Source organism: Lissotriton vulgaris, chromosome 12 (genome assembly GCF_964263255.1).
Source record: "Lissotriton vulgaris chromosome 12, aLisVul1.2, whole genome shotgun sequence".
NCBI classification, from domain to species: Eukaryota; Metazoa; Chordata; class Amphibia; order Caudata; family Salamandridae; genus Lissotriton; species Lissotriton vulgaris.
The window spans coordinates 451618310-451637802 of NC_141700.1; the positions used below are offsets into that span (position 1 = coordinate 451618310).

Here is a 19493-nt window from a genome sequence, read left to right on the forward strand (position 1 = left end):
ATTAGTGAGGACATTCCGATGCTATTTACATCTTTTTAATGCCTAAAAGAATGATTGGGAGTTTTACTTACCACATAAATTGGTAAAATGATGCAGTATGCCAGAAGACTTCCTTTTTTTTTTGCTTCAGTCTCGGCAATTCAGAGAAACTCTGCTGTGAAACACTGCCACTGCTGGTCATTCAGTATAATCTGCAGATGGAAAAGTCCACTGTTAGTACATTTAGTATAAGCAATACAAAACGTTTAGATTTTTATAAAGGGTAACCAGATCAATACTATGGAGTCTGTTTTATTGTGAAAATCAACAGCTCAATTAAAAAATCAAATCTCAATTTGTGTTTATAACCTCTCATACTTCTCTGCATTCCCTTGCCTCATTTGCTAACACTCTCTAAACAATTGTAGCACGTACATTGGGATATAAATCTTTTTGCCAGCCAAGTGGCAGCGCACCCTTCTTACTTCCTTTGTTTTAGGATATGGTACACCAGAAGCGATTAAGCCAGCTGGTAAGTTGAGAGAGGAAGGGTTATGCTACAGTTAACAGGAATAATAGAAACTATGAATAGCATAATTTGCATCTTCTCTTTAGCCAAATCCTACCAGTGCAGCAATGGTGAAGTTGAGACTCTTATGCTCAAACCTGCGTTCATACAAATGTGTAAGTCTAAATAAAGTTCTAACTTCTTTCTTCGTACCATCTCATCTTTTCGTTGGGCATCCTGTCTACCCTGCAACTCATCTCATTACCAAGATAAATGTATCCTACTCCTTGTTAGGCAACAGAGTGGCTCTCATGTCAGACAACATCTTCCTTTACCTTCATGATGCCAGCTGCTTTGCAACAGAGTGGCCTTCTAGTCAGAAAACATCTTGCTTTAGCTTTATGATGTCAGACTGCTAGGCAACAGAATGGCACCTCATGTCAGACAACTTCTTGCTTTAGCTTTATGATGTCAGACACCCCTGGACCAATTGTCCTTGTGGAAGCTAACCACACAGGAGGATGAGATATCAGAAGTTATGCAGTAGGTTACTATCTGTATTCATGACTGCCAGCCGCGTAGGAGGGGGAATGGTAAAGGAATGGGAACCAGTCGAAGCACTGTTTCCTTTTCGAAAGTGGGATTGAGGTACAAAGACAGATTAACCTTAACAGCACTCCATCTTGAGTATCAGAGTCCAACATAGAGTGCAGGAGAAGAGGTTAGATGAGCTTCCTTTCTTGAGTATGTAACACTATTTTTCATAAGTGAGATGGTGCATTTCAGTCTCAAAGGCAGATATTTCCTCGAATAGAACGTTGCTAGCACCAGGATCTAAAGCAGGTTTTAGTAGAGTTTGAGTCAGTCAGTCTTTTATTAACTATCATGACCAACATAATGTGATACATATTACTTCCATCTTGACAGAAATAATATTCAGGCACAGGCTCCCACTATAAATTAGTGAGGACATTCCGATGCTATTTACATCTTTTTAATGCCTAAAAGAATGATTGGGAGTTTTACTTACCACATAAATTGGTAAAATGATGCAGTATGCCAGAAGACTTCCTTTTTTTTTTGCTTCAGTCTCGGCAATTCAGAGAAACTCTGCTGTGAAACACTGCCACTGCTGCTCATTCAGTATAATCTGCAGATGGAAAAGTCCACTGTTAGTACATTTAGTATAAGCAATACAAAAAGTTTAGATTTTTTTAAAGGGTAACCAGATCAATACTATGGAGTCTGTTTTATTGTGAAAATCAACAGCTCAATTAAAAAATCAAATTTCAATTTGTGTTTATAACCTCTCATACTTCTCTGCATTCCCTTGCCTCATTTGCTAACACTCTCTAAACAATTGTAGCACGTACATTGGGATATAAATCTTTTTGCCAGCCAAGTGGCAGCGCACCCTTCTTACTTCCTTTGTTTTAGGATATGGTACACCAGTAGCGATTAAGCCAGCTGGTAAGTTGAGAGAGGAAGGGTTATGCTACAGTTAACAGGAATAATAGAAACTATGAATAGCATAATTTGCATCTTCTCTTTAGCCAAATCCTACCAGTGCAGCAATGGTGAAGTTGAGACTCTTTTGCTCAAACCTGCGTTCATACAAATGTGTAAGTCTAAATAAAGTTCTAATTTCTATCTTCGTACCATCTCATCTTTTCGTTGGGCATCCTATCTACCCTGCAACTCATCTCATTACCAAGATAAATGTATCCTACTCCTTGTTAGGCAACAGAGTGGCTCTCATGTCAGACAACATCTTCCTTTACCTTCATGATGCCAGCTGCTTTGCAACAGAGTGGCCTTCTAGTCAGAAAACATCTTGCTTTAGCTTTATGATGTCAGACTGCTAGGCAACAGAATGGCACCTCATGTCAGACAACTTCTTGCTTTAGCTTTATGATGTCAGACACCCCTGGACCAATTGTCCTTGTGGAAGCTAACCACACAGGAGGATGAGATATCAGAAGTTATGCAGTAGGTTACTATCTGTATTCATGACTGCCAGCCACGTAGGAGGGGGAATGGTAAAGGAATGGGAACCAGTCGAAGCACTGTGTCCTTTTCAAAAGTGGGATTGAGGTACAAAGACAGATTAACCTTAACAACAATCCATCTTGAGTATCAGAGTCCAACATAGAGAGTGCAGGAGAAGAGGTTAGATGAGCTTCCTTCCTTGAGTATGTAACACTATTTTTCATAAGTGAGATGGTGCATTTCAGTCTCAAAGGCAGCTATTTCCTCGAATAGAACGTTGCTAGCACCAGGATCTAAAGCAGGTTTTAGTAGAGTTTGAGTCAGTCAGTCTTTTATTAACTATCATGACCAACATAATGTGATACATATTACTTCCATCTTGACAGAAATAATATTCAGGCACAGGCTCCCACTATAAATTAGTGAGGACATTCCGATGCTATTTACATCTTTTTAATGCCTAAAAGAATGATTGGGAGTTTTACTTACCACATAAATTGGTAAAATGATGCAGTATGCCAGAAGACTTCCTTTTTTTTTTTTTGCTTCAGTCTCGGCAATTCAGAGAAACTCAGCTGTGAAACACTGCCACTGCTGGTCATTCAGTATAATCTGCAGATGGAAAAGTCCACTGTTAGTACATTTAGTATAAGCAATACAAAAAGTTTAGATTTTTATAAAGGGTAACCAGATCAATACTATGGAGTCTGTTTTATTGTGAAAATCAACAGCTCAATTAAAAAATCAAATCTCAATTTGTGTTTATAACCTCTCATACTTCTCTGCATTCCCTTGCCTCATTTGCTAACACTCTCTAAACAATTGCAGCACGTACATTTGGATATAAATCTTTTTGCCAGCCAAGTGGCAGCGCACCCTTCTTACTTCCTTTGTTTTAGGATATGGTACACCAGTAGCGATTAAGCCAGCTGGTAAGTTGAGAGAGGAAGGGTTATGCTACAGTTAACAGGAATAATAGAAACTATGAATAGCATAATTTGCATCTTCTCTTTAGCCAAATCCTACCAGTGCAGCAATGGTGAAGTTGAGACTCTTATGCTCAAACCTGCGTTCATACAAATGTGTAAGTCTAAATAAAGTTCTAATTTCTATCTTCGTACCATCTCATCTTTTCGTTGGGCATCCTATCTACCCTGCAACTCATCTCATTACCAAGATAAATGTATCCTACTCCTTGTTAGGCAACAGAGTTGCTCTCATGTCAGACAACATCTTCCTTTACCTTCATGATGCCAGCTGCTTTGCAACAGAGTGGCCTTCTAGTCAGAAAACATCTTGCTTTAGCTTTATGATGTCAGACTGCTAGGCAACAGAATGGCACCTCATGTCAGACAACTTCTTGCTTTAGCTTTATGATGTCAGACACCCCTGGACCAATTGTCCTTGTGGAAGCTAACCACACAGGAGGATGAGATATCAGAAGTTATGCAGTAGGTTACTATCTGTATTCATGACTGCCAGCCACGTAGGAGGGGGAATGGTAAAGGAATGGGAACCAGTCGAAGCACTGAGTCCTTTTCAAAAGTGGGATTGAGGTACAAAGACAGATTAACCTTAACAACAATCCATCTTGAGTATCAGAGTCCAACATAGAGAGTGCAGGAGAAGAGGTTAGATGAGCTTCCTTCCTTGAGTATGTAACACTATTTTTCATAAGTGAGATGGTGCATTTCAGTCTCAAAGGCAGATATTTCCTCGAATAGAACGTTGCTAGCACCAGGATCTAAAGCAGGTTTTAGTAGAGTTTGAGTCAGTCAGTCTTTTATTAACTATCATGACCAACATAATGTGATACATATTACTTCCATCTTGACAGAAATAATATTCAGGCACAGGCTCCCACTATAAATTAGTGAGGACATTCCGATGCTATTTACATCTTTTTAATGCCTAAAAGAATGATTGGGAGTTTTACTTACCACATAAATTGGTAAAATGATGCAGTATGCCAGAAGACTTCCTTTTTTTTTTTTTTTGCTTCAGTCTCGGCAATTCAGAGAAACTCTGCTGTGAAACACTGCCACTGCTGGTCATTCAGTATAATCTGCAGATGGAAAAGTCCACTGTTAGTACATTTAGTATAAGCAATACAAAAAGTTTAGATTTTTTTAAAGGGTAACCAGATCAATACTATGGAGTCTGTTTTATTGTGAAAATCAACAGCTCAATTAAAAAATCAAATTTCAATTTGTGTTTATAACCTCTCATACTTCTCTGCATTCCCTTGCCTCATTTGCTAACACTCTCTAAACAATTGTAGCACGTACATTGGGATATAAATCTTTTTGCCAGCCAAGTGGCAGCGCACCCTTCTTACTTCCTTTGTTTTAGGATATGGTACACCAGTAGCGATTAAGCCAGCTGGTAAGTTGACAGAGGAAGGGTTATGCTACAGTTAACAGGAATAATAGAAACTATGAATAGCATAATTTGCATCTTCTCTTTAGCCAAATCCTACCAGTGCAGCAATGGTGAAGTTGAGACTCTTATGCTCAAACCTGCGTTCATACAAATGTGTAAGTCTAAATAAAGTTCTAATTTCTTTCTTCGTACCATCTCATCTTTTCGTTGGGCATCCTATCTACCCTGCAACTCATCTCATTACCAAGATAAATGTATCCTACTCCTTGTTAGGCAACAGAGTGGCTCTCATGTCAGACAACATCTTCCTTTACCTTCATGATGCCAGCTGCTTTGCAACAGAGTGGCCTTCTAGTCAGAAAACATCTTGCTTTAGCTTCATGATGTCAGACTGCTAGGCAACAGAATGGCACCTCATGTCAGACAACTTCTTGCTTTAGCTTTATGATGTCAGACACCCCTGGACCAATTGTCCTTGTGGAAGCTAACCACACAGGAGGATGAGATATCAGAAGTTATGCAGTAGGTTACTATCTGTATTCATGACTGCCAGCCGCGTAGGAGGGGGAATGGTAAAGGAATGGGAACCAGTCGAAGCACTGTTTCCTTTTCGAAAGTGGGATTGAGGTACAAAGACAGATTAACCTTAACAGCACTCCATCTTGAGTATCAGAGTCCAACATAGAGTGCAGGAGAAGAGGTTAGATGAGCTTCCTTTCTTGAGTATGTAACACTATTTTTCATAAGTGAGATGGTGCATTTCAGTCTCAAAGGCAGATATTTCCTCGAATAGAACGTTGCTAGCACCAGGATCTAAAGCAGGTTTTAGTAGAGTTTGAGTCAGTCAGTCTTTTATTAACTATCATGACCAACATAATGTGATACATATTACTTCCATCTTGACAGAAATAATATTCAGGCACAGGCTCCCACTATAAATTAGTGAGGACATTCCGATGCTATTTACATCTTTTTAATGCCTAAAAGAATGATTGGGAGTTTTACTTACCACATAAATTGGTAAAATGATGCAGTATGCCAGAAGACTTCCTTTTTTTTTTGCTTCAGTCTCGGCAATTCAGAGAAACTCTGCTGTGAAACACTGCCACTGCTGGTCATTCAGTATAATCTGCAGATGGAAAAGTCCACTGTTAGTACATTTAGTATAAGCAATACAAAAAGTTTAGATTTTTATAAAGGGTAACCAGATCAATACTATGGAGTCTGTTTTATTGTGAAAATCAACAGCTCAATTAAAAAATCAAATCTCAATTTGTGTTTATAACCTCTCATACTTCTCTGCATTCCCTTGCCTCATTTGCTAACACTCTCTAAACAATTGTAGCACGTACATTGGGATATAAATCTTTTTGCCAGCCAAGTGGCAGCGCACCCTTCTTACTTCCTTTGTTTTAGGATATGGTACACCAGAAGCGATTAAGCCAGCTGGTAAGTTGAGAGAGGAAGGGTTATGCTACAGTTAACAGGAATAATAGAAACTATGAATAGCATAATTTGCATCTTCTCTTTAGCCAAATCCTACCAGTGCAGCAATGGTGAAGTTGAGACTCTTATGCTCAAACCTGCGTTCATACAAATGTGTAAGTCTAAATAAAGTTCTAACTTCTTTCTTCGTACCATCTCATCTTTTCGTTGGGCATCCTGTCTACCCTGCAACTCATCTCATTACCAAGATAAATGTATCCTACTCCTTGTTAGGCAACAGAGTGGCTCTCATGTCAGACAACATCTTCCTTTACCTTCATGATGCCAGCTGCTTTGCAACAGAGTGGCCTTCTAGTCAGAAAACATCTTGCTTTAGCTTTATGATGTCAGACTGCTAGGCAACAGAATGGCACCTCATGTCAGACAACTTCTTGCTTTAGCTTTATGATGTCAGACACCCCTGGACCAATTGTCCTTGTGGAAGCTAACCACACAGGAGGATGAGATATCAGAAGTTATGCAGTAGGTTACTATCTGTATTCATGACTGCCAGCCACGTAGGAGGGGGAATGGTAAAGGAATGGGAACCAGTCGAAGCACTGTGTCCTTTTCAAAAGTGGGATTGAGGTGCAAAGACAGATTAACCTTAACAATCCATCTTGAGTATCAGAGTCCAACATAGAGAGTGCAGGAGAAGAGGTTAGATGAGCTTCCTTCCTTGAGTATGTAACACTATTTTTCATAAGTGAGATGGTGCATTTCAGTCTCAAAGGCAGATATTTCCTCGAATAGAACGTTGCTAGCACCAGGATCTAAAGCAGGTTTTAGTAGAGTTTGAGTCAGTCAGTCTTTTATTAACTATCATGACCAACATAATGTGATACATATTACTTCCATCTTGACAGAAATAATATTCAGGCACAGGCTCCCACTATAAATTAGTGAGGACATTCCGATGCTATTTACATCTTTTTAATGCCTAAAAGAATGATTGGGAGTTTTACTTACCACATAAATTGGTAAAATAATGCAGTATGCCAGAAGACTTCCTTTTTTTTTGCTTCATTCTCGGCAATTCAGAGAAACTCTGCTGTGAAACACTGCCACTGCTGGTCATTCAGTATAATCTGCAGATGGAAAAGTCCACTGTTAGTACATTTAGTATAAGCAATACAAAAAGTTTAGATTTTTTTAAAGGGTAACCAGATCAATACTATGGAGTCTGTTTTATTGTGAAAATCAACAGCTCAATTAAAAAATCAAATTTCAATTTGTGTTTATAACCTCTCATACTTCTCTGCATTCCCTTGCCTCATTTGCTAACACTCTCTAAACAATTGTAGCACGTACATTGGGATATAAATCTTTTTGCCAGCCAAGTGGCAGCGCACCCTTCTTACTTCCTTTGTTTTAGGATATGGTACACCAGTAGCGATTAAGCCAGCTGGTAAGTTGAGAGAGGAAGGGTTATGCTACAGTTAACAGGAATAATAGAAACTATGAATAGCATAATTTGCATCTTCTCTTTAGCCAAATCCTACCAGTGCAGCAATGGTGAAGTTGAGACTCTTTTGCTCAAACCTGCGTTCATACAAATGTGTAAGTCTAAATAAAGTTCTAATTTCTATCTTCGTACCATCTCATCTTTTCGTTGGGCATCCTATCTACCCTGCAACTCATCTCATTACCAAGATAAATGTATCCTACTCCTTGTTAGGCAACAGAGTGGCTCTCATGTCAGACAACATCTTCCTTTACCTTCATGATGCCAGCTGCTTTGCAACAGAGTGGCCTTCTAGTCAGAAAACATCTTGCTTTAGCTTTATGATGTCAGACTGCTAGGCAACAGAATGGCACCTCATGTCAGACAACTTCTTGCTTTAGCTTTATGATGTCAGACACCCCTGGACCAATTGTCCTTGTGGAAGCTAACCACACAGGAGGATGAGATATCAGAAGTTATGCAGTAGGTTACTATCTGTATTCATGACTGCCAGCCACGTAGGAGGGGGAATGGTAAAGGAATGGGAACCAGTTGAAGCACTGTGTCCTTTTCAAAAGTGGGATTGAGGTACAAAGACAGATTAACCTTAACAACAATCCATCTTGAGTATCAGAGTCCAACATAGAGAGTGCAGGAGAAGAGGTTAGATGAGCTTCCTTCCTTGAGTATGTAACACTATTTTTCATAAGTGAGATGGTGCATTTCAGTCTCAAAGGCAGCTATTTCCTCGAATAGAACGTTGCTAGCACCAGGATCTAAAGCAGGTTTTAGTAGAGTTTGAGTCAGTCAGTCTTTTATTAACTATCATGACCAACATAATGTGATACATATTACTTCATCTTGACAGAAATAATATTCAGGCACAGGCTCCCACTATAAATTAGTGAGGACATTCCGATGCTATTTACATCTCTTTAATGCCTAAAAGAATGATTGGGAGTTTTACTTACCACATAAATTGGTAAAATGATGCAGTATGCCAGAAGACTTCCTTTTTTTTTTTTTGCTTCAGTCTCGGCAATTCAGAGAAACTCTGCTGTGAAACACTGCCACTGCTGGTCATTCAGTATAATCTGCAGATGGAAAAGTCCACTGTTAGTACATTTAGTATAAGCAATACAAAAAGTTTAGATTTTTATAAAGGGTAACCAGATCAATACTATGGAGTCTGTTTTATTGTGAAAATCAACAGCTCAATTAAAAAATCAAATCTCAATTTGTGTTTATAACCTCTCATACTTCTCTGCATTCCCTTGCCTCATTTGCTAACACTCTCTAAACAATTGCAGCACGTACATTTGGATATAAATCTTTTTGCCAGCCAAGTGGCAGCGCACCCTTCTTACTTCCTTTGTTTTAGGATATGGTACACCAGTAGCGATTAAGCCAGCTGGTAAGTTGAGAGAGGAAGGGTTATGCTACAGTTAACAGGAATAATAGAAACTATGAATAGCATAATTTGCATCTTCTCTTTAGCCAAATCCTACCAGTGCAGCAATGGTGAAGTTGAGACTCTTATGCTCAAACCTGCGTTCATACAAATGTGTAAGTCTAAATAAAGTTCTAATTTCTATCTTCGTACCATCTCATCTTTTCGTTGGGCATCCTATCTACCCTGCAACTCATCTCATTACCAAGATAAATGTATCCTACTCCTTGTTAGGCAACAGAGTTGCTCTCATGTCAGACAACATCTTCCTTTACCTTCATGATGCCAGCTGCTTTGCAACAGAGTGGCCTTCTAGTCAGAAAACATCTTGCTTTAGCTTTATGATGTCAGACTGCTAGGCAACAGAATGGCACCTCATGTCAGACAACTTCTTGCTTTAGCTTTATGATGTCAGACACCCCTGGACCAATTGTCCTTGTGGAAGCTAACCACACAGGAGGATGAGATATCAGAAGTTATGCAGTAGGTTACTATCTGTATTCATGACTGCCAGCCACGTAGGAGGGGGAATGGTAAAGGAATGGGAACCAGTCGAAGCACTGAGTCCTTTTCAAAAGTGGGATTGAGGTACAAAGACAGATTAACCTTAACAACAATCCATCTTGAGTATCAGAGTCCAACATAGAGAGTGCAGGAGAAGAGGTTAGATGAGCTTCCTTCCTTGAGTATGTAACACTATTTTTCATAAGTGAGATGGTGCATTTCAGTCTCAAAGGCAGATATTTCCTCGAATAGAACGTTGCTAGCACCAGGATCTAAAGCAGGTTTTAGTAGAGTTTGAGTCAGTCAGTCTTTTATTAACTATCATGACCAACATAATGTGATACATATTACTTCCATCTTGACAGAAATAATATTCAGGCACAGGCTCCCACTATAAATTAGTGAGGACATTCCGATGCTATTTACATCTTTTTAATGCCTAAAAGAATGATTGGGAGTTTTACTTACCACATAAATTGGTAAAATGATGCAGTATGCCAGAAGACTTCCTTTTTTTTTTTTTTGCTTCAGTCTCGGCAATTCAGAGAAACTCTGCTGTGAAACACTGCCACTGCTGGTCATTCAGTATAATCTGCAGATGGAAAAGTCCACTGTTAGTACATTTAGTATAAGCAATACAAAAAGTTTAGATTTTTTTAAAGGGTAACCAGATCAATACTATGGAGTCTGTTTTATTGTGAAAATCAACAGCTCAATTAAAAAATCAAATTTCAATTTGTGTTTATAACCTCTCATACTTCTCTGCATTCCCTTGCCTCATTTGCTAACACTCTCTAAACAATTGTAGCACGTACATTGGGATATAAATCTTTTTGCCAGCCAAGTGGCAGCGCACCCTTCTTACTTCCTTTGTTTTAGGATATGGTACACCAGTAGCGATTAAGCCAGCTGGTAAGTTGACAGAGGAAGGGTTATGCTACAGTTAACAGGAATAATAGAAACTATGAATAGCATAATTTGCATCTTCTCTTTAGCCAAATCCTACCAGTGCAGCAATGGTGAAGTTGAGACTCTTATGCTCAAACCTGCGTTCATACAAATGTGTAAGTCTAAATAAAGTTCTAATTTCTTTCTTCGTACCATCTCATCTTTTCGTTGGGCATCCTATCTACCCTGCAACTCATCTCATTACCAAGATAAATGTATCCTACTCCTTGTTAGGCAACAGAGTGGCTCTCATGTCAGACAACATCTTCCTTTACCTTCATGATGCCAGCTGCTTTGCAACAGAGTGGCCTTCTAGTCAGAAAACATCTTGCTTTAGCTTCATGATGTCAGACTGCTAGGCAACAGAATGGCACCTCATGTCAGACAACTTCTTGCTTTAGCTTTATGATGTCAGACACCCCTGGACCAATTGTCCTTGTGGAAGCTAACCACACAGGAGGATGAGATATCAGAAGTTATGCAGTAGGTTACTATCTGTATTCATGACTGCCAGCCACGTAGGAGGGGGAATGGTAAAGGAATGGGAACCAGTCGAAGCACTGTGTCCTTTTCAAAAGTGGGATTGAGGTACAAAGACAGATTAACCTTAACAACAATCCATCTTGAGTATCAGAGTCCAACATAGAGAGTGCAGGAGAAGAGGTTAGATGAGCTTCCTTCCTTGAGTATGTAACACTATTTTTCATAAGTGAGATGGTGCATTTCAGTCTCAAAGGCAGATATTTCCTCGAATAGAACGTTGCTAGCACCAGGATCTAAAGCAGGTTTTAGTAGAGTTTGAGTCAGTCAGTCTTTTATTAACTATCATGACCAACATAATGTGATACATATTACTTCCATCTTGACAGAAATAATATTCAGGCACAGGCTCCCACTATAAATTAGTGAGGACATTCCGATGCTATTTACATCTTTTTAATGCCTAAAAGAATGATTGGGAGTTTTACTTACCACATAAATTGGTAAAATAATGCAGTATGCCAGAAGACTTCCTTTTTTTTTTGCTTCATTCTCGGCAATTCAGAGAAACTCTGCTGTGAAACACTGCCACTGCTGGTCATTCAGTATAATCTGCAGATGGAAAAGTCCACTGTTAGTACATTTAGTATAAGCAATACAAAAAGTTTAGATTTTTTTAAAGGGTAACCAGATCAATACTATGGAGTCTGTTTTATTGTGAAAATCAACAGCTCAATTAAAAAATCAAATTTCAATTTGTGTTTATAACCTCTCATACTTCTCTGCATTCCCTTGCCTCATTTGCTAACACTCTCTAAACAATTGTAGCACGTACATTGGGATATAAATCTTTTTGCCAGCCAAGTGGCAGCGCACCCTTCTTACTTCCTTTGTTTTAGGATATGGTACACCAGTAGCGATTAAGGAAGCTGGTAAGTTGAGAGAGGAAGGGTTATGCTACAGTTAACAGGAATAATAGAAACTATGAATAGCATAATTTGCATCTTCTCTTTAGCCAAATCCTACCAGTGCAGCAATGGTGAAGTTGAGACTCTTTTGCTCAAACCTGCGTTCATACAAATGTGTAAGTCTAAATAAAGTTCTAATTTCTATCTTCGTACCATCTCATCTTTTCGTTGGGCATCCTATCTACCCTGCAACTCATCTCATTACCAAGATAAATGTATCCTACTCCTTGTTAGGCAACAGAGTGGCTCTCATGTCAGACAACATCTTCCTTTACCTTCATGATGCCAGCTGCTTTGCAACAGAGTGGCCTTCTAGTCAGAAAACATCTTGCTTTAGCTTTATGATGTCAGACTGCTAGGCAACAGAATGGCACCTCATGTCAGACAACTTCTTGCTTTAGCTTTATGATGTCAGACACCCCTGGACCAATTGTCCTTGTGGAAGCTAACCACACAGGAGGATGAGATATCAGAAGTTATGCAGTAGGTTACTATCTGTATTCATGACTGCCAGCCACGTAGGAGGGGGAATGGTAAAGGAATGGGAACCAGTCGAAGCACTGTGTCCTTTTCAAAAGTGGGATTGAGGTACAAAGACAGATTAACCTTAACAACAATCCATCTTGAGTATCAGAGTCCAACATAGAGAGTGCAGGAGAAGAGGTTAGATGAGCTTCCTTCCTTGAGTATGTAACACTATTTTTCATAAGTGAGATGGTGCATTTCAGTCTCAAAGGCAGCTATTTCCTCGAATAGAACGTTGCTAGCACCAGGATCTAAAGCAGGTTTTAGTAGAGTTTGAGTCAGTCAGTCTTTTATTAACTATCATGACCAACATAATGTGATACATATTACTTCCATCTTGACAGAAATAATATTCAGGCACAGGCTCCCACTATAAATTAGTGAGGACATTCCGATGCTATTTACATCTTTTTAATGCCTAAAAGAATGATTGGGAGTTTTACTTACCACATAAATTGGTAAAATGATGCAGTATGCCAGAAGACTTCCTTTTTTTTTTTTGCTTCAGTCTCGGCAATTCAGAGAAACTCTGCTGTGAAACACTGCCACTGCTGGTCATTCAGTATAATCTGCAGATGGAAAAGTCCACTGTTAGTACATTTAGTATAAGCAATACAAAAAGTTTAGATTTTTATAAAGGGTAACCAGATCAATACTATGGAGTCTGTTTTATTGTGAAAATCAACAGCTCAATTAAAAAATCAAATCTCAATTTGTGTTTATAACCTCTCATACTTCTCTGCATTCCCTTGCCTCATTTGCTAACACTCTCTAAACAATTGCAGCACGTACATTTGGATATAAATCTTTTTGCCAGCCAAGTGGCAGCGCACCCTTCTTACTTCCTTTGTTTTAGGATATGGTACACCAGTAGCGATTAAGCCAGCTGGTAAGTTGAGAGAGGAAGGGTTATGCTACAGTTAACAGGAATAATAGAAACTATGAATAGCATAATTTGCATCTTCTCTTTAGCCAAATCCTACCAGTGCAGCAATGGTGAAGTTGAGACTCTTATGCTCAAACCTGCGTTCATACAAATGTGTAAGTCTAAATAAAGTTCTAACTTCTTTCTTCGTACCATCTCATCTTTTCGTTGGGCATCCTGTCTACCCTGCAACTCATCTCATTGCCAAGATAAATGTATCCTACTCCTTGTTAGGCAACAGAGTGGCTCTCATGTCAGACAACATCTTCCTTTACCTTCATGATGCCAGCTGCTTTGCAACAGAGTGGCCTTCTAGTCAGAAAACATCTTGCTTTAGCTTTATGATGTCAGACTGCTAGGCAACAGAATGGCACCTCATGTCAGACAACTTCTTGCTTTAGCTTTATGATGTCAGACACCCCTGGACCAATTGTCCTTGTGGAAGCTAACCACACAGGAGGATGAGATATCAGAAGTTATGCAGTAGGTTACTATCTGTATTCATGACTGCCAGCCACGTAGGAGGGGGAATGGTAAAGGAATGGGAACCAGTCGAAGCACTGTGTCCTTTTCAAAAGTGGGATTGAGGTACAAAGACAGATTAACCTTAACAACAATCCATCTTGAGTATCAGAGTCCAACATAGAGAGTGCAGGAGAAGAGGTTAGATGAGCTTCCTTCCTTGAGTATGTAACACTATTTTTCATAAGTGAGATGGTGCATTTCAGTCTCAAAGGCAGCTATTTCCTCGAATAGAACGTTGCTAGCACCAGGATCTAAAGCAGGTTTTAGTAGAGTTTGAGTCAGTCAGTCTTTTATTAACTATCATGACCAACATAATGCGATACATATTACTTCCATCTTGACAGAAATAATATTCAGGCACAGGCTCCCACTATAAATTAGTGAGGACATTCCGATGCTATTTACATCTTTTTAATGCCTAAAAGAATGATTGGGAGTTTTACTTACCACATAAATTGGTAAAATGATGCAGTATGCCAGAAGACTTCCTTTTTTTTTTTTGCTTCAGTCTCGGCAATTCAGAGAAACTCTGCTGTGAAACACTGCCACTGCTGGTCATTCAGTATAATCTGCAGATGGAAAAGTCCACTGTTAGTACATTTAGTATAAGCAATACAAAAAGTTTAGATTTTTTTAAAGGGTAACCAGATCAATACTATGGAGTCTGTTTTATTGTGAAAATCAACAGCTCAATTAAAAAATCAAATTTCAATTTGTGTTTATAACCTCTCATACTTCTCTGCATTCCCTTGCCTCATTTGCTAACACTCTCTAAACAATTGTAGCACGTACATTGGGATATAAATCTTTTTGCCAGCCAAGTGGCAGCGCACCCTTCTTACTTCCTTTGTTTTAGGATATGGTACACCAGTAGCGATTAAGCCAGCTGGTAAGTTGAGAGAGGAAGGGTTATGCTACAGTTAACAGGAATAATAGAAACTATGAATAGCATAATTTGCATCTTCTCTTTAGCCAAATCCTACCAGTGCAGCAATGGTGAAGTTGAGACTCTTATGCTCAAACCTGCGTTCATACAAATGTGTAAGTCTAAATAAAGTTCTAATTTCTTTCTTCGTACCATCTCATCTTTTCGTTGGGCATCCTATCTACCCTGCAACTCATCTCATTACCAAGATAAATGTATCCTACTCCTTGTTAGGCAACAGAGTGGCTCTCATGTCAGACAACATCTTCCTTTACCTTCATGATGCCAGCTGCTTTGCAACAGAGTGGCCTTCTAGTCAGAAAACATCTTGCTTTAGCTTCATGATGTCAGACTGCTAGGCAACAGAATGGCACCTCATGTCAGACAACTTCTTGCTTTAGCTTTATGATGTCAGACACCCCTGGACCAATTGTCCTTGTGGAAGCTAACCACACAGGAGGATGAGATATCAGAAGTTATGCAGTAGGTTACTATCTGTATTCATGACTGCCAGCCACGTAGGAGGGGGAATGGTAAAGGAATGGGAACCAGTCGAAGCACTGTGTCCTTTTCAAAAGTGGGATTGAGGTACAAAGACAGATTAACCTTAACAACAATCCATCTTGAGTATCAGAGTCCAACATAGAGAGTGCAGGAGAAGAGGTTAGATGAGCTTCCTTCCTTGAGTATGTAACACTACTTTTTCATAAGTGAGATGGTGCATTTCAGTCTCAAAGGCAGATATTTCCTCGAATAGAACGTTGCTAGCACCAGGATCTAAAGCAGGTTTTAGTAGAGTTTGAGTCAGTCAGTCTTTTATTAACTATCATGACCAACATAATGTGATACATATTACTTCCATCTTGACAGAAATAATATTCAGGCACAGGCTCCCACTATAAATTAGTGAGGACATTCCGATGCTATTTACATCTTTTTAATGCCTAAAAGAATGATTGGGAGTTTTACTTACCACATAAATTGGTAAAATAATGCAGTATGCCAGAAGACTTCCTTTTTTTTTTGCTTCATTCTCGGCAATTCAGAGAAACTCTGCTGTGAAACACTGCCACTGCTGGTCATTCAGTATAATCTGCAGATGGAAAAGTCCACTGTTAGTACATTTAGTATAAGCAATACAAAAAGTTTAGATTTTTTTAAAGGGTAACCAGATCAATACTATGGAGTCTGTTTTATTGTGAAAATCAACAGCTCAATTAAAAAATCAAATTTCAATTTGTGTTTATAACCTCTCATACTTCTCTGCATTCCCTTGCCTCATTTGCTAACACTCTCTAAACAATTGTAGCACGTACATTGGGATATAAATCTTTTTGCCAGCCAAGTGGCAGCGCACCCTTCTTACTTCCTTTGTTTTAGGATATGGTACACCAGTAGCGATTAAGCCAGCTGGTAAGTTGAGAGAGGAAGGGTTATGCTACAGTTAACAGGAATAATAGAAACTATGAATAGCATAATTTGCATCTTCTCTTTAGCCAAATCCTACCAGTGCAGCAATGGTGAAGTTGAGACTCTTATGCTCAAACCTGCGTTCATACAAATGTGTAAGTCTAAATAAAGTTCTAATTTCTTTCTTCGTACCATCTCATCTTTTCGTTGGGCATCCTATCTACCCTGCAACTCATCTCATTACCAAGATAAATGTATCCTACTCCTTGTTAGGCAACAGAGTGGCTCTCATGTCAGACAACATCTTCCTTTACCTTCATGATGCCAGCTGCTTTGCAACAGAGTGGCCTTCTAGTCAGAAAACATCTTGCTTTAGCTTCATGATGTCAGACTGCTAGGCAACAGAATGGCACCTCATGTCAGACAACTTCTTGCTTTAGCTTTATGATGTCAGACACCCCTGGACCAATTGTCCTTGTGGAAGCTAACCACACAGGAGGATGAGATATCAGAAGTTATGCAGTAGGTTACTATCTGTATTCATGACTGCCAGCCACGTAGGAGGGGGAATGGTAAAGGAATGGGAACCAGTCGAAGCACTGTGTCCTTTTCAAAAGTGGGATTGAGGTACAAAGACAGATTAACCTTAACAACAATCCATCTTGAGTATCAGAGTCCAACATAGAGAGTGCAGGAGAAGAGGTTAGATGAGCTTCCTTCCTTGAGTATGTAACACTATTTTTCATAAGTGAGATGGTGCATTTCAGTCTCAAAGGCAGATATTTCCTCGAATATAACGTTCTAGCACCAGGATCTAAAGCAGGTTTTAGTAGAGTTTGAGTCAGTCAGTCTTTTATTAACTATCATGACCAACATAATGTGATACATATTACTTCCATCTTGACAGAAATAATATTCAGGCACAGGCTCCCACTATAAATTAGTGAGGACATTCCGATGCTATTTACATCTTTTTAATGCCTAAAAGAATGATTGGGAGTTTTACTTACCACATAAATTGGTAAAATAATGCAGTATGCCAGAAGACTTCCTTTTTTTTTTGCTTCATTCTCGGCAATTCAGAGAAACTCTGCTGTGAAACACTGCCACTGCTGGTCATTCAGTATAATCTGCAGATGGAAAAGTCCACTGTTAGTACATTTAGTATAAGCAATACAAAAAGTTTAGATTTTTTTAAAGGGTAACCAGATCAATACTATGGAGTCTGTTTTATTGTGAAAATCAACAGCTCAATTAAAAAATCAAATTTCAATTTGTGTTTATAACCTCTCATACTTCTCTGCATTCCCTTGCCTCATTTGCTAACACTCTCTAAACAATTGTAGCACGTACATTGGGATATAAATCTTTTTGCCAGCCAAGTGGCAGCGCACCCTTCTTACTTCCTTTGTTTTAGGATATGGTACACCAGTAGCGATTAAGGAAGCTGGTAAGTTGAGAGAGGAAGGGTTATGCTACAGTTAACAGGAATAATAGAAACTATGAATAGCATAATTTGCATCTTCTCTTTAGCCAAATCCTACCAGTGCAGCAATGGTGAAGTTGAGACTCTTTTGCTCAAACCTGCGTTCATACAAATGTGTAAGTCTAAATAAAGTTCTAATTTCTATCTTCGTACCATCTCATCTTTTCGTTGGGCATCCTATCTACCCTGCAACTCATCTCATTACCAAGATAAATGTATCCTACTCCTTGTTAGGCAACAGAGTGGCTCTCATGTCAGACAACATCTTCCTTTACCTTCATGATGCCAGCTGCTTTGCAACAGAGTGGCCTTCTAGTCAGAAAACATCTTGCTTTAGCTTTATGATGTCAGACTGCTAGGCAACAGAATGGCACCTCATGTCAGACAACTTCTTGCTTTAGCTTTATGATGTCAGACACCCCTGGACCAATTGTCCTTGTGGAAGCTAACCACACAGGAGGATGAGATATCAGAAGTTATGCAGTAGGTTACTATCTGTATTCATGACTGCCAGCCACGTAGGAGGGGGAATGGTAAAGGAATGGGAACCAGTCGAAGCACTGTGTCCTTTTCAAAAGTGGGATTGAGGTACAAAGACAGATTAACCTTAACAACAATCCATCTTGAGTATCAGAGTCCAACATAGAGAGTGCAGGAGAAGAGGTTAGATGAGCTTCCTTCCTTGAGTATGTAACACTATTTTTCATAAGCGAGATGGTGCATTTCAGTCTCAAAGGCAGCTATTTCCTCGAATAGAACGTTGCTAGCACCAGGATCTAAAGCAGGTTTTAGTAGAGTTTGAGTCAGTCAGTCTTTTATTAACTATCATGACCAACATAATGCGATACATATTACTTCCATCTTGACAGAAATAATATTCAGGCACAGGCTCCCACTATAAATTAGTGAGGACATTCCGATGCTATTTACATCTTTTTAATGCCTAAAAGAATGATTGGGAGTTTTACTTACCACATAAATTGGTAAAATGATGCAGTATGCCAGAAGACTTCCTTTTTTTTTTTTGCTTCAGTCTCGGCAATTCAGAGAAACTCTGCTGTGAAACACTGCCACTGCTGGTCATTCAGTATAATCTGCAGATGGAAAAGTCCACTGTTAGTACATTTAGTATAAGCAATACAAAAAGTTTAGATTTTTATAAAGGGTAACCAGATCAATACTATGGAGTCTGTTTTATTGTGAAAATCAACAGCTCAATTAAAAAATCAAATCTCAATTTGTGTTTATAACCTCTCATACTTCTCTGCATTCCCTTGCCTCATTTGCTAACACTCTCTAAACAATTGCAGCACGTACATTTGGATATAAATCTTTTTGCCAGCCAAGTGGCAGCGCACCCTTCTTACTTCCTTTGTTTTAGGATATGGTACACCAGTAGCGATTAAGCCAGCTGGTAAGTTGAGAGAGGAAGGGTTATGCTACAGTTAACAGGAATAATAGAAACTATGAATAGCATAATTTGCATCTTCTCTTTAGCCAAATCCTACCAGTGCAGCAATGGTGAAGTTGAGACTCTTATGCTCAAACCTGCGTTCATAC

General features: G+C 39.1%; 1 long non-coding RNA gene across 1 annotated transcript; it reads right to left on the bottom strand.

Annotated features, from left to right (window-relative positions):
* Positions 1–5867: 5867 nt before the first annotated feature.
* Positions 5868–19027, bottom strand: LOC147676748 (uncharacterized). Its single transcript, XR_015302427.1, has 10 exons — positions 18906–19027; positions 17458–17577; positions 16011–16130; positions 14560–14681; positions 13110–13231; positions 11662–11781; positions 10210–10333; positions 8759–8881; positions 7313–7431; positions 5868–5987 (listed from the first exon to the last, which is right to left on the bottom strand). It is a non-coding gene; the product is annotated as an uncharacterized LOC147676748 (long non-coding RNA).
* Between the last annotated feature and the right edge of the window lie 466 nt (positions 19028–19493).